The following is a 17,246-nucleotide window of genomic DNA, read 5'->3' on the forward strand; positions in this document are numbered from 1 at the left end:
GCACATGTCAAGCAATCAACCTACACATTCTAAGAGTATAGCAGCGGAATGTAAATCATTGCATATGAAGGTAAAGGGAGGAGTTTGGAGGGAGCAAACACAATGTAGACACGGAGATTTTTGGCGTGGTTCCAATAGGTGGTGCTATCGTACATCCACGTTGATGGAGACTTCAACCCACGAAGGGTAATGGTTGCGCGAGTCCACGGAGGGCTCCACCCATGAAGGGTCCACGAAAAAGCAACCTTGTCTATCCCACCATGGCCATCGTCCACGAAGGACTTGCCTCACTTGGGTAGATCTTCACAAAGTAGGCGACCTCCTTGCCCTTACAAACTCCTTGGTTCAACTCTGCAATCTTGACGGAGGCTCCCAAGTGACACCTAACCAATCTAGGAGACACCACTCTCCAAAAGGTAATAGATGGTGTGTTGATGATGAACTCGTTGCTCTTGTGCTTCAAATGATAGTCTCCCCAACACTCAACTCTCTCACACAGATTTGGATATGGTGAAAGATGATTTGAGTGGAAAGCAACTTGGGGAAGGCTAGAGATCTAGATTCTTGTGGTTGGATTGGAATATATTGGTCTCAACACATGAGTAGGTGGTTCTCTCTCAGAAAATGTATGGTAGAAGTGTAGCCACGTTCTGATAGCTCTCTCCACGAATGTAGGATGGGTGGAGGGGTATATATAGCCTCCACACAAAATCTAACCGTTACACACAATTTACCAAACTTGATGAGACCGAATACTCAAACTCGGTCAGACCGATTCAGTTCAAAATGTGAATGTTAGGCTCTTCGGTGGGACCGACATGTCAACTCGGTGGGACCGATTTCATTAGGGTTAGGGCATAACGTAATCTCGTTGAGACCGATAACATGAACTCGGTGAGACTGATTTTTGTAATAGGCAAACAAAGAGTTGGTCAGGCAGACTCGGTGGGACCGATCGCTCATTTCGGTGAGACCAAAACGTTATGAAAAGGAAACAGAGAGTTTGCATTGTGAACTTGGTGGGACCGATTGCTCATCTCGGTTAGACCGAAACGTTATGAAGGGAAACAGAGAGTTTTCAATCCCATCTCGGTGAGACCGAGATCCCTATCAGTGAGAACGAACTGATTAGGGTTTCTGGCTATGGCTATGTCAAATGAACTCGGTGGCGCCAGATAGATCAAATCGGCGAGGCCAAGTTTGACTTTTGGTTTGGGACATATGTGGCTATGAGAAAGTGGTTGAGGGCTTTTGGAGCATATCACTAAGCATTTTGAGCAAGCAAGCCATTAAGCAACACCTCATCCCCTTTTAATAGTATTGGCTTTTCCTATGGACTCAATGTGATCTTTGATCACTAAAATGAAAATGTAGAGTCTCGAGTTTTTGCCAATATGTGTCCTTAGCATTTTGAAGGGTCCACATTCCTAGTCCATGCCATGCCAATCATTGAACTTTCTGAAATGGTCATCTTGAAAGAGCATTAGTTCAATGAGCTATATGTTGTTAGGAATTACCAAAACCACCCAGGGATAGTTGCACTTTCAATCTCCCCCTTTTTGGTAATTGATGACAACATATAGATCAAAGCTTCGACAAATGATAATAAGATTGAAAAACATCGTCGCTTTGAGAAGTATGTGATAAGAAAGAGCTCCCCCTAAATTTGTGCATTATTTAAAATTTTCTTTTGAATGCAAATGAACAATCGATTAGGATCATGGGTTACTCTTCCATGTCACATACATCTTGGTGGAGCGCTCAAAATGATAGAAAGTAAAATATGCACTCATCACCAAGACAAAGTGAATGATCATACATGAGAGATAAATAATAGCATCAATCAAGCATAAGTATTAAGGTAATATGATCAAACAAGTATCTCACACACACATAAAGTATCATCCAAGCAAGCACACAAATAAGTATCAAACAAGTAGCAAATGAGGCAAAAAGAAGCAAAGCTCTCTCTCTCTCTCTCTCTCGAAGCCTATGATCTATACACTTTCTCCCCCTTTGGCAACAAGTTACCAAAAAGCTCAAAAATGCATAGTGCTATGCGTCTCTCTAGGCTTGATATTTGGGAGGAGGCATTGAGAGGACTCCAAGGACGAAAATGCATCGGTTGAAGTTGTTGGAGCTGGTGGAGTGGCAACTAGAGGTGCTACTGATGCTGTGGCTGCAGGTGCTGATGTAGTTGTTCTTGTGTTAGTCACTGGCACTTCAACAGATCTCTGTCCCCTTGGCACTCTCTGAAAGGCATCTGTGGTAGCATGCCCTTTCCTCTCCTCAGCTTCTTCCTGTAGCTCCTCAACTGCTGTCTGCATCTTTGTCACCTTCAAGTCAAGATCACAGAATTTTGTTTCAATGATCCTCTCCAGGCTCTCTTGGTTATGAGTCGGGGTGGCCAATCCTTTCTCAATCCTCAAGGTGGCTTGAATCAGATATCCAAGTTGATCTTGCTTTGACTTGGGAAACACTTGATAAGCCTCTTCAGCACTTGGCGTCTTTGCTGCCTTCTCAGCTTTAGCTTTCTCCCTCTTCTCTTGAGCCTCTACAAATGTGGGATCTTCGGCATTCATGACAACCGTGTTGTCCTCAAAATTAGGCCTCAAGGGAAGATGTTTATTGTCCAACAAGTAAGTGTATGTGCCCATCTTGGAGTTGATGAGCACCTGGATGTGTGGAGCATACCGACATGACCTCTTCTGATATGCATCTGTCCTCTTGATTGTCTCAACAATAAGACTCATCACTTTAAACTTTTGGGGCACATCAAACAACTGCAGCAGGTTTATGGAATGGCCTTTGATCATCCTATGATTGCCTCACTTGGGTAACAAGGTATGCCTCAAGATAGTGTGGATGGTGGTCAGACCAGACAACGGATAGTACACATATCCCATCTTGTGAGTCTCCAAGGCTTTGTCAGGAATCTCTTTGTACATGTTAGCCATGGAGTTGTGATCCTTCTTCTTCTTGGCATATACATCTATGTCATCTTCATACTCTGCAGGGGCATTGATCAATTTGGCCCATTCAGCAACTGTCGATTGGTACCTGGTACCCTCAGACATCTAGAAAATTCTGCCATTAGGATAAAAATGTGTTGCGGAGTAGAATTGCATGATAAGTTTATCATTCCACTTGGTCAACTTCTGACCCACAAATTTGTCTACCCCACATAGCCTGAAGCTGTCATGCACTCCTGGGAAGTGGTATTTGTTGTTATCAATATACTTCCAGTCTACCCACTTCACATTGTAGACAATGGGCTTCTTATCTAGCAGAATAGTCTCATAGAAGTCCTGCTGCTCCTTGGTGTGAAACCTGTAATGCACATCAGTCCTTCTCCTCATAGCATATGGATCAGATTGTCTCCATAGTATGAGACATGCATCCTTTCTGATCTTCATATTTTCTGCCACTGGATGGTTGTCATCGTGGTCAGCATCTTGGGCTTCAGCTTCCTAAGCACTTTGGCTTCAACATCTTCTTCTTCTTCTTCTTCTTCAATCTTAGTCTCAGGCACTGGGGCCTTGTTCTTCTCAGCAGCTAGTATATTCCTTGTGCTCCCCTTTGGTGCAGTCTTGGGAGCTAGAGAAGAATCTTTGGGGGCAGTCTTGGGCTTAGAAGAGGCAGCCCTAGACTTGATGACATCCCCCATCAGCTTTTGGGCTTTGGGTGCTGGTGCAGCATCCTCTTCTTCTTCCTCTTCATCCTCAGCTAGGTATTCCATCATAGAGGATCTCCCAATGACTTTGGCCATGGTCTTCTTGACCCTTTCCTTTCTCTTCTTGCCCTCACTAGCAGCCTCTTCAGTTGATTTTGGAAGTCTCAAGTGTGGAGGCTCTGGCCTTAGAAGTGCACACTCTCTTTGCAGGAGCCTTCTTGTGCATACCAGGCTTTGTGGATGCAGCTGTGCCAAACTCTTTCTTGACAACCCTTTTCTTGGAGCTGACCTCCTCCTCAGCAGTTACATAGTCTTCGTCTTCAGACTCAGAATTTCTCTTCCTCCTTTGCCTAGTAGCAGCCTTAGGCAGGTTGCTAGGAGTACTTCTGCTGCCATCATCATAACTGTTAGAGGGACTAGTGCCCTCACTCAGATTCAACTGCTCCTTAGACTTGTTTTGGCTATCACTCTGATCAGACATGGTTGATACTGCAAACTGAAAGCTGACGCTGTGAATAGTTATAGATGAGATAGAGTGGATGAGCATCACAAAGTGCAGAGGTTTTGCAAAACAAATGAGTCAAAAACCTAGTTTTAGTTTTCCACGGAAAGCATTTCAGAGCTAACGATTTGTTAAACTCGGTGACACCGAAGCAACTTTTGAAGTCTAAACTAGTGAAATTGGTCAGACCGAGACACCGTTCGGTGACTTCGAGATTTCTAGGGTTTTACTGAGAGTTGAACTCGGTCACACTGATTTGCATGTTTCGGTCAGACCAAAAAGTGTAAGTGCAATGGCCTAAGACAAATTGGTGAGACCGATTTCCACAACTCGGTCGGTCGGAGATGTGTTCGGCGGAAACTTTACCCTAAATTTACGAATCAAATCTAATCTAAAGGATGTTTTTGCTGGTCAGGATGATCTCATACGTGGTAATAAACATGGCATTTGCTTTTTGCTAAGAATCAGAGGAAAGAATTGCACAAAGATTCGAACGCATACCCTAGTTCGGTGATGAGCTCGCTACTGCGGCGATGGCAGTGTTGAATTCCGTTGATGGTGATGGAGACCAGCGGTGGGAGGTCGCTAGCGACGAGAGGACAATCCGGAGACCCGAGACAACAGAGCAGGACGCGCGCGGGTGAAGAGGTTTTGGAGAAATTTCCAATATTTGACTCGTTGATATATATATATATATATATATATATATATATATATATATATATATATATATATATATATATATCCTGACCCAGTCGGTGTGACCGAGTGTAACAACTCAGTGGCACCGAGATGCAGAATCGCAAGCGGTTACTACAACTCGGTGTGATCGAAAAGTTCTAATTGGTTGCACCGAGATTTAAAACCTAGATCAACTCAGTGAACCCGGTTAGAACAAAAAGGATGAATAGGTCAGAACGAAATGCACAGAGAGGTTTTGGAAGTTTAAGTCTATGACAAATCGGTGACTCCGAGTGCTCCTCACACAGAAGGTTCGAATCTGACTTGATCAAACTTTGTGATGTAGCATGAATAGAGTTTGAGACGAGAAAATCATAGATAGCTAGAGGAAGTTCTTAGGCATTCTTGTCCATCCATTTGGCAAAAGAAAACGAGCCAAACAACCAAAGCAACAAATGGATGTCCTCGTATGAGTAAAATATGCAACCAACATGCTCACACAATAAAATGGCAAATGAAATATGTGACAAAGCATGCACAAACATTCTAGCATATATCAAACAATTGGCGATGACTAGATCATCTATATATGAGTATATTGACATAGGAGTCAAATGAGAACATTTGATCTTAGGTCATACTCATCGTTTAAGCACAAGTGGGCTTACCACTTTTACATAAAGCATTGTTGTGTTCACACCATTAGAGTTGCTTTAGCTCAAATCTTAGAGCAAAGCTCCCCCTAGATGTGATATCCCCCTTAAGAGGGATGAACTAACCTTGGGTTTTGTCGATGATGACTTCATGTAGATGTTGAAGATGTGGATGCTCAATGTTGATGTAGATCATTCAGAGCTATCCATTGGAGTGAGTTGCACTTTCAATACCTACACAGGTTAGCCCCACAAGGAACAGACAAGGATATCCATAGACATAGAGTGAATTCACACAAGATGGTGTCCATGAAAGCATTAGGTCACCTTGTCCCTTGTCTTACCAACAAGAGGGTTTCACTACAAAAAAAAATACACTTCGGTGATGATACTTGTTTGTCACAGTAGGTCACGTTTTCTGTCATGCATGTACATCCATGACAAATTTATGACAGAATCAAGATAGTCATACCCGTGCTGTCGTAGAAGTGTTCCATGACATTACCAAAATTATCATCATGGAAGTGTCCACTTCCATGATGATAAATCGCGCGTCATGGAAGTGCTTTCGTCAAGGGTGACCGACACGTGGCATCCACCGTAACGGGACGTCATTAAGCTATCGAGTCCGGTTTTGGATCCGATAACCCGCTAACAGCTTGGACCAATGAGGATTTTCCACGTGTAAAATTCTCATTGGCCGGAGGAAACACGTGTTGGCTCACCATTGGGACAGATGTCATCCATTCATTGGACATGAGGCGCCTATGATACATCGACACATGGCACGACCCAACAGAGGCCTATTCCAATGAAAAGGCCAGCCCGTTTGACTTGGTCAAAAGGTAACGGGTCGGCCCACGGAAAGCCTGTTCCTATATAGCCCATTTGCGGCCCGCTAACTCACGGCCCGTTATGGCCTATCGGAATTAAGCCCAGTAGCTTCATCTGGGCCGTCCAATATGATTCTAGCCCGTTGTAACTTCCGGCCCGTGTATGGCCCATGCTGTCTTTCAGCCCATACGAGGCCATTTGTAACTCTTGGCCCAGTAACGACCCGTGGTGAATCTGGCCCGCAATGAATAGTGTACCCCTTTATACCCATTAATGACCCATTATTCATTTGGGCCATTTCCAACCCATGTTATCTTTCGGCCTTCTCAGGGCCCATTTATTCTTGGGCTCATTTCCAGCATTCGGTTACTTGTGGCCCGTTATTGGCCTTTTCTGCTTGTGGGCCAAATTCAGCCCGCGGTTACAATCGGCACGTTTGCAGCCCGTTAATCCGTTGGGCCGTTTTCATAGAGTCATCCAATACGGCCGATTAACGACGACCCGTTATTGTCAGCCCATGAATGGACGATTCCAAATCTAGCCCGTTTATGGCCCATAATGCGGTATGTTATTGGCCCACGTTTGGCCTATCGATCATACGACATGCAAAAGGCCCATTGATGCTACGACCCATAGAAGGCCAATTGTTTCTACGGCCCATAGAAGGCCCATTGTTTTTTACGGCCCGTAGGAGGCCCATGGTAACTACAGTAAATATGTAGCTCATGGTCATTGTGGCCTAGTTTTAAAAAATAGCTTATTGCGGCCACTAGCAAACCGTGGAGAAAGAACTGCACTGACTACAAGCAAACAAATAAACAAGACAACAAGGAACTAAATAAGCAATCAACTTACGCTAGGCTATCACGACTATTACACATATTACATCCACTGGGCATCAAAGTTCGATACCAGTGCAAATATAGGGAACAAAGCAGTATATCACATACACTGGTCTTCAAAGTTGGCGACCAGTGCAAATAAACGCTGCAGCAAAACAAGTCCAGAACTGAAACCACTTCAGAAGAGCTCAAGAAACAATATCCTGGGTACCCATAATGCTAGCAAGATGCTTAGGAAGCTTATTAACTTTCTCTTGTTTGGCGCTTAAATCCTCCAGCGCTTGTTGTTGCACAAGAAAGTATGCATCTGAATTCTATAGGGACTTCCTCAGTCCATCGGCTTCTTGCCGTAGCACAGCTAACTGATGCCTTTCAACTTGTAGCTGAGACTGAAGAAGCCGAAGTGATTCAGGTAGCGAGGTCGAAGAGCTTGTGCCAACGGTACTGGCCAGTAACTCGAACACTACATCAACGCAGGACTGTGGGGTTTTCTCACTGTCTACAAGATCATTTTTATCACCTTTCTTGGAGACCAACAGGGTTGTCTCACTATCTTGAACCTTATCTGCATTACTTTCTCTACCGTTGCATAGTGCGGTGCTCTTCTCCAATATTCTGTTCGCATACTACAACAGAAACAAGAAGACACATCACAGGTTTAGCATGTAGTATACCAAACTCATTTTGGTAAACCGGTTCAGTAGTAAGGTGGATAGGATAAAAGCATGAAACAAACATATATCTATGTACTATGGTCACTGTATTGTCCATATCATTCTAGTTTATGTTGCCAAATCAAGATAGAGACACAGTTCAACTCATATATTTTGAAGACACAACATCATGGACAGAATATAAGTGTGAGAAACTACACAACATTGGCAACACTTGTAATGTGCATCACATGAGAACATAACTGTTTATACAACTAAAACTGAAATCAACATAGAGCAAGAAGTTAGAACAACAATCCACTTAAATAAATAGGTTTAAAACATACATGTTGTGCCATTGGAGTTTCAATTGGATCCTTCATATTCGAAAGTAGTTGGTACGAGTAAATACAGTGATGAAATAGCAAAGGAGTATGGACCATAGCTACTGAATCTGACCTGAGAACAGTTGCTCTTCTGCTTTAAACGTGGATTTTGGGTTCACTGTGGTGGTCTTTGTGCTTTGGGCACTGCAGTTGCTTTACAAACTGCTCGTGTGGGGGTACTCTGTGTTGGACATGGTGCTTTGTCAACTAGAAGTGGGTTACTATCCACTGGGGTTGGGGTTAGATGGGTTGTAGCTGGTTCTCTGCCCAATGGTCTAAGTGTGCAATCTGGAAGAGTCTCGATTATGTGTGCTGGGGCAAGTTTGTGGGCCAGTACAACCATGGTTCTATCTGCATCGACGGATAGCATTGTCTTTTGTGAAGAACGGGTTTTTGCTCCCTTATATACTACCATCACCCCCTCCAATTCAAATGGCTAATAAACAAGAAAAGAAATTGAACGTACAGACATTGTGTGATAGACAGATGTGGTAATTCACATATATGTTGTCTAAGCAAACAGGACGACATGACACAATTTCACATACATGATGCCTAACTAAACATGATAGCATGACACAGTTTCAGATATATGATGGATAACTTAACATGATATAATGGCATAATTCAACATATGATGAGTATCTAAACATGATGACATGAAAAAACTATATGATGTCTTTCTAAAATAGGTTGAGATGAAATAATTCACATAAATGTTGTCTAAGTATACAGGATGGCATGATATAATTGACATAATTGATACATATACTAAGCAGCTGGCACTCGCATGTATGATCTCTAAACTAAGTAGATGGAATTCAATATTGTGCATATGATGTCTAAACTAAGCAATGCAAGACACCATATGCATGATATGAGAAATATAAACATTGCAACTTAGAGCATACACCTCAGGTGGGATATAGGACTGGTCATCTGTCTCTGAATCCTCCTCTGAGGAGTTCCCTGTAACCATCGAGATATATGCTTCAACTGGTACCCTTGCCTGCTTTGAAGACCTTGTTTTCACTCCTGATGTTTCCATAACCGGCTCAAATGGCTAATGCACATGAAGAGTAGTTTAATATACACAAATTGTCGAGAAATGGAATACATAATGAAAAAAAGATGGCATGATATAATTCACATATATGATGCCTGGCTACATGGCGGTGCATAATTCACATATATGATAACTAGCTAAAAACATGGCATTGCATAATTCCCATATACTCCCTCCGTTCCTAAATATTTGTCTTTTTAGAGATTTCAAATGGACTACTACATACAGACGTATATAGACATATTTTAGAGTGTAGATTCACTCATTTTGCTTCGTATGTAGTCACTTGTTGAAATCTCTAAAAAGATAAATATTTAGGAATGGTGGAAGTATGATATAGAAACCAAACAGGTGGCATTCACACAAAGCAAATCTAAACTAAGTTGATGACATATAAGATGAATAATGTAAGCAATGTGAGGCGCCATATGCATGATATGACCAACATCAGCATGCCAGGTTAGAGCAAACATGTCAGGTGGTAAATAGGAGTCGTTGGCTCCCTCTGAATCCCTATCTAAACAGTTATCTTCCTCTGGAATACAATCGGGAATGACGGGAGGGGGGGGGCACTTCGCCCACCATGGAGCGGCGTCTGCATGACATTGTATTCCCACGCAACAGTCTTCTCTTTGTCTCTACATGTTCAGTACGATTGTGTACAATAATTGACATGCATAATAAAAAATTAGTTAGATTTTGTAAGGCCTAAGGGGTGCATGCAGAAATCAAGACTGATGGTAGCAAACGAGTGGATAGATCCAAAACTAATGATAGCAGGTAGATTATAACTTAAGTTTAAAAAGATAGACAATGGATCATCTACTGTTTGTTGCCCACCCAACATGAACCACATAGAAGACCCCAGATGAACAAGATAGTAGATAGATACTATTCTTTGCTGCCTCGATATGAGACCCACTGGCATTTTAAAACTCAAATTTGAACGTAAGCAAACACGAAAGACTGCGACCTCTCTTACAGAACTGTGTAGTTCTCATGTTCATCTGCTCAATCGATGATGGTAATGCAGTTGGCGTGGCTGCCAGCAATGGGGAAGATGATCTAAGGCGGCGAAAGAAAGTTCGCAGGGGGAATCTCTGCCGCAGTGAACACTTCTGTCGAGGGTGCACCTTAGGTGGGGTGGATGACGGCACGGCAGGAGCAAGACATAACACACAGAGTTTTCTTTGATGCCTATCTGAAAATGAAGTAAATCTGTAAGTGCTCCTTAGAATTGGAGGATTCTATAAATGCAGGGATAGGAGAAACACAAGAATAGGATAGGAATGCACGTGCAAAACAGAGCTGTCGGATTTCGGGTTCTAGCAAAACCCTTGAGGTTCGAACTCTGGGGTCCGCACGAAGATCTCTCCTCCGCCTAGCTCATGCTCTCACCACAATCTCAAAGACCAGCATGTCAAACTCGCAGAATAAAGGACACAAGGTTTATACTGGTTCGGGCCACCAATGTGGTGTAATACCCTACTCCAGTGTGGTGTGGTGGATTGGCTCTTGGGCTGAGGATGAGCAAGTACAAGGGAAGAACAGCCTCTCCTGAGGAGAGGTGTTCTTGGGCTCGATGAGCTTGTGTGGTTGAGGATGAAATGGATCTGATCCAAGGTGAGTTGCCTCCTACTGTGGTGGCTAGTCCTATTTATAGAGGCCTTGGTCCTCTTCCCAAATGTTGGTGGGAAGTGTCGGTGTCAAAACCGGCGGGTCTCGGGTAGTGGGTCCCGAACTGTGCGTCTAGGATTGATGGTAACAGGAGACGGGGGACACGATGTTTACCCAGGTTCGGGCCCTCTCCATGGATGTAAAACCCTACGTCCTCCTTGATTGATATTGATGAATATGAGTGTTACAAGAGTGGATCTACCACGAGATCGTAATGGCTAAACCCTATAAGTCTAGCCTATGTGGGTATGGTAATGAGTATATGTGGTGTCCTTTCTGGACCACCCCCTTCGGTTTATATAGACACCGAGGAGATCTAGGGTTTACATGGAGTCGGTTACATAAGAAGGAATCTTTGATCGCCAAGCTTGCCTTCCATGCCAAGTAGAGTCCAATCCGGACACGGTACAGTCTTCGACCTTCATGTCTTCGCAGCCCATCAGTCGGGCCCAAAGGATAATAGGACGGACGCCCGAGGACCCCTTAGTCCAGGACTGCCTCAGTAGCCCCTAAACCTGGCTTTCAATGACGAGGAGTCCGGCGTGCAGATTGTCTTCTGAATTGCAAGGCGGGTTCCCCTTTTCTCCAAACTCCAAGATAGCCTTCAGATGCAATGATAGTATCCTGACCTATTACGCACACCATACACAACCGTAGAGAGAATATAATATTTACATGAATCTAATCTGTTGACAGCTTTTTCCCAACACGACATCACGTCTGTCCGGTTATAATTTTGAACCGTTTTTCTTCTGCTGTCCCATGCTTCGAGACGCGGTTGCTATTGGCACGTCTTGTTGAAATAGAGATCGTGCCCCCCTTATTGCGGGATTCTCATCAATGAGGGCATGGGTGACCCAACCATGCCGTTTTGCACGGCTCTTGGGAATAGGCGAGTTCAAGGCGAGTGGGTAGGCTCTTGATATTCGCGGCCTTTATAAGGGATAAGGACACTGAGGGAGTCCTGGACTAAGGAGTCCTCGGGCGTCCGGCCTGTTATCCGTGGGCCGGACTGATGGGCTGTGAAGACACGAAGACCGAAGACTATACCCGTGTCCGGATTGGACTCTACTTGGCATGGAAGGCAAGCTAGGCGACTGATTATGAAGATTCCCTCTTATGTAACGGACCTCGTGTAACCCTAGATCTCTCTGGTGTCTATATAAACCGGAGAGCATAGTCCAGATAGGACAGATTCATTACCATATACTCATAGGCTAGACTTCTAGGGTTTAGCCATTACGATCTCGTGGTAGATCAACTCTTGTAACACTCATACTCATCAAGATCAATCAAGCAGGAAGTAGGGTATTACCTCCATAGAGAGGGCCCGAACCTGGGTAAACAATGTGTCTCCCGTCTCCTGTTACCATCGATCCTAGATGCACTGTTTGGGACCCCCTACCCAAGATCCGCCGGTTTTGACACCGACATTGGCGCTTTCATTGAGAGTTCCACTGTGCCGTCGACGAAAGGATTCGATGGCCCCTTCGATCGTCAGTAATGACGCCGTCCAGGGAGAAACCTTCCTCCCCGGACAAATCTTTGTATTCGGCGGCTTCGTACTACGGGCCAACTCTTTTGGCCGTCTGGAGCAGGCCGATAGCTACGCCCTTGGCCATCAGGAGATTTGGAAGCTTGAACTGCATCACTGATATCCGTGGAGACTTGATCTTCGATGGATTTGAGTTCGCGACGATCACTCCCCTTCTCTCCGATGAACATGACTTAAATCTGTCAATGGAGCACACCCAGGAGATGGATCCTGCTGCTGCAACGGCCTCACTACCGACGCAGATTATCCCCTCCGAGGCCACAAAGTCCGCGGCGTTGGAGCCGCACATGGACTCGACATCCTACAATGCTTGCGTCGACGGAACTCCGGACTGGTCTCCGGCTACACGTTCCGGATTAAGTGCGCCTGCGGACACCGAGCTAGATCGGTTATTGATTTTCAAATTTAGCGCCGCAGACATCTTCCAGCATTTGCCTTTGGGTGACATACTAAATTCTTTGAAGAACTTGTCCTTGGAGGAAGACTCACAGCCGAACTATGTTCAGTTCGAGCTAGAGACGGATGGCAAGGAATTTCGCTTCCTACCCGCCACCCACTTCATAGCCACCATCGATGACTTAACCGACGTGCTTGGCTATGGCTCCGAAGACATCGACGGTATGGACGACGATGCCGATAGGGAGCAAGGCCAAGACCCGCCATTCACTGGGCGTTGGACCGCCACCTCTTCATACGAGGTGTACATGGTTGATACACCTAAAGGATCTGGCGACGACAAAGAAGAGCTGGATAAGAACAAACCATCTGAGACGCAGTCCAAGCGCCGGCGCCCCAAACGCCATTCTAAGCCTCGTCGCTCAAAGGATGGCAACACTGACATCGGAGAAAATAGTACTCCGGGCGACGCTGAAAACAACGAAGACCCTGTCGGCCCTGCATCCGAACAGGAGGAACATGACAACAGACAAGACAATCCCGATGAACAGGCCATAGAAGATAACTCGGAGGACGATAGTTACCATCCACCCTCCGAAGAGGAGACAAGCCTCATCAACAAAGACTTCATCATGCCGGGAGACCATCTGGAGCAGGAGTGTTTTAAACTCCAGCTCATAGACAGAGCAAGGAGCTTGAAAAAGAAACAACAACATCTTCAAGCTGAACAAGACCTGCTCGTCGACAGATGGACCGACGTCCTGACAGCCGAAGAATACAGCCTCAAGCACCCAGCCAAGAGCTACCCTAAACACAGACTGCTACCTCAATTTGATGAGGAGGCACCGGAACACACATCTCCCTCGCGTAATGCGGAACGACCACCGCGTGGTCGAGACAGGACGGCCGACCAGCCACCCCGCGGCCGGGACAAAGCGGCAACTCAGGCCGAAAAGCAGCCTGCCCCACCTCCTCGCAAAAATAGAGACGGAAGAGTTTGGGGTCACACATACGACCTCCGCAAATCCTGGATGATAGAACAAGACACACAAGATCGATCTACGGATCGCGAGGACGTGCCTCGAGGCACGAGGAGGGCTACTTATACGGACGTGATAAATCTAACCATGCCCGGGCCGAACACCGCAGACGGACTCCATCGGAACTACGCCACGACGCAGCCCGATATAGAGGCACCACACACCCTCTCTGCTTTACAGATGAAGTACTGGACTATGAATTCCCCGAGGGGTTCAAGCCCGTCAATATGGAATCATACGACGGCACAACTGATCCCGCAGTATGGATCGAGGACTTTATCCTCCACATCCACATGACTAGAGGAGATGATCTTCATGCCATTAAATACCTCCCACTAAAGCTCAAAGGGCCAGCTCGGCACTGGCTTAACATCCTGCCTGAAAATTCTATCGGCAGCTGGGAGGACTTGGAGGAAGCTTTCCTAGACAACTTCCAAGGAACCTATGTCCGGCCACCAGACGCTGATGACTTAAGCCATATAGTTCAACAACCTGGAGAATCAGCCTAAAAATTCTAGACTAGATTCCTAACCAAAAAGAACCAGATAGTTGACTATCCGGACGCCGAGGCCTTAGCAGCCTTCAAACACAGCATCTATGACAAATGGCTAGCACGCCACCTCGGCCAATAAAAGCCGAAGTCCATGGCAGCCCTCACGGCACTCATGACCTGCTTTTTCACGGGAGAGGACAGTTGGCTGGCCCGTAGTAAGAACACCGCCAGCGAGACAGGCCCCTCTGAGGCCAAAAATAGCACTGGCAAGCTCCGGCGCAATAGGCACAAATGCCGAAGCAATGATGACAACACCGATGACACCACAGTTAACGCCAGATTCAATGGCTCCAAGTCCGGCCAACAGAAGAGGCCCTACAAAAGAAACAATGAAGGACCTCCCAGCCTAGACCGCATACTCGACCGTCCGTGCCAAATACACGGCACCCCGGATAAGCAAGCCAATCATACCAACAAGGATTGTTGGGTTTTCAAGCAGGCTGGCAAGTTGAATGCCGAAAACAAAGAAAAGGGATCACAAAGTGAGGACGAGGTCGAAGAGCCCCGGTAACCGAACACTGGAGGGCAGAAGAAATTTCCCCCTTAGGTCAAAACAGTGAACATGATATACACTACACCATATCCCCAAAAGGGAGCGCAAGAGAGCACTCAGGGATGTCTACATGGTAGAGCTAGTCGCCCAAAGTTCAATCCGTGGTCGTCATTCCCGATCACCTTCGATCGACAAGACCACCCAACTGGCATCCGCCACGGCGGTTCAGCCGCACTAGTCCTAGACCCCATTATTGACGGGTTCCACCTAACACGAGTCCTGATGGACGGCAGTAGCAGCCTTATCCTTCTCTATCAAGACACGGTGCGGAAGATGGGCATTGACCCCTCACAATCCAGGCGTCGAGGCCCGCTGTACGGGCTCAATCACGCTGGAAGTGGTCTTCGGCTCTCCGGACAATTTCCGAAGCGAGGAGTTAATCTTCGACATCGTCCCATTCCGCAGCGGCTACCATGCACTGCTCGGACGAACATCGTTTGCTAGATTCAACACAGTGCCACACTACGCTTATCTCAAGCTCAAGATGCCCGGCCCACGTGGCGTCATAACAGTCAATGGCAACACAGAATGCTCCCTCCGAACAGAGGAGAACACTGCCGCCCTAGCAGCAGAGGTACAGAGCGGCCTTCTCAAGCAGCACCATAGTGCGGCTGCCGAGCCCCCGGACGCCATCAAGAAGTTCCGAACTACAGTGCAGCAGGACAACAAGGCTCGTCAAGAGCTCGACTAGCAATTTGGCCTCCATCCCAGCCCCAATAAAGTATTGGCATTCGTACCACACGTAAATAATTACGCACTCGAAATTCCATGGACATCGATGGAGGCACAAGCTAACCCGGGATCTACAGTTCGGCTAGACCGACCCCAGACACCCCTTTTTTTCTATTTCTGTTTCAAGTTCCTTTTCCCACGAGCCTGATCACCAGCCCCTTTGAAGGATCGGCATACAAAGGGGGCATGCAACATAGGTGCATAGGGTAACCTCCATACGTTCTTCTTGACGATATTTGCACTTATTTCCCAGGACCGACACGCTGCTCCTTCTCGATCCCGGCATGTTAAATAGTCTGGGTGCTTATCACACTATTTGTATACGATACGCCTTGGCGTATCCATTCAGTTATAATAAAAATGATCTGCGGCCCAGTTTCTATGGTTTTCGCTTCTTACTTCATTTTATTTTGATCTGCTTCTCAGCCGCATCGGTAGTCTTTTGTACATCTCATATTCGCCAGGGGCTGCTTATCACCCCGCAATACGGCAGCAAAGTCCGAACACTTCTTATATGTAAGTTCGGCACCCCGAATTTAGCATTATATGCATTGGCTCCGAATCATGTCTTTGGTCAATAGTTTGGTTGCCCCGCTCCTGTGCTTGCTATCCTACGTTCCGCTCTATCGGCTTGGATAGCAAAGGGAGAACTACTGTGATTGTGCCCTGGCATCGACCGGATGAGCACCTCAGTAGAGAAAGACGAAAACTGACTGTCATGATACGGTGAGAGCCGGTCAGCTGTTCGAGGGTTAGAAAATCGTTGGATATTTTTTCCGCGTGACGCGAAGGATCGACACTTCCCAATCAGATGCTCACAACACCCTGGCTTGGACCAAGGGCTGCGCACTTGCTTAATTATAAAACTCCTATGGCTAAGTGAGGGCGTTTAAGCCATATAGTCTGATTGCCTTGTTCGCTGCGCTAAACAATTCCTTCAAGGACCATATAATTGGATCAAGATTGTTTAGATCCCATCCCGAACACCTCCGTACTCATTACGTGGGGCCAGAAGCCGATGACTGGCCAACCCTCAGATTGCATGTAACACGGCTGCACAGGAGGAAAAAATTTAAAGCATAACGAAATTACATTACAAAACAAAGCTTTGTCTTTATAATACAAGGCAAAGGACAACACGAATGTATTCATTCGAAAATAACGTCCTGCAAACATTGAGCTTCAACAAGGCAAGACCCTTCTGTGACATCCGCAAAATATTTCTCGGGTGTGCGATGCTCCTTACCCTCCGGCGGCCCGCTGGCCACTTCAACAGCATTCATCTTCGCCCACCACATCTTGCAGCGAGTGAAGGCCATACGGGCACCTTCAATACATACAGAGCGCTTGATGACGTCCAGCCGCGGACAGGCTTCCACTAGCCGCCTCACAAGTCCGAAGAAGCTGCCGGGCATAGCTTCAGCTGGCCATAGCCGGATTGTTAAATCCT

At 46.0% G+C, this 17,246-nt stretch overlaps 1 pseudogene; it reads right to left on the reverse strand.

The window, feature by feature from the left end:
• The window catches only part of LOC147960096 (uncharacterized), a 107,155-nt pseudogene that overhangs the window by 87,535 nt on the left and 2,374 nt on the right, over positions 1-17,246 (reverse strand).

This window comes from Triticum urartu, chromosome 7A (genome assembly GCF_056163025.1).
Source record: "Triticum urartu cultivar PI428250 chromosome 7A, HENAU_Tu73, whole genome shotgun sequence".
Lineage (NCBI taxonomy): Eukaryota > Viridiplantae > Streptophyta > Magnoliopsida > Poales > Poaceae > Triticum > Triticum urartu.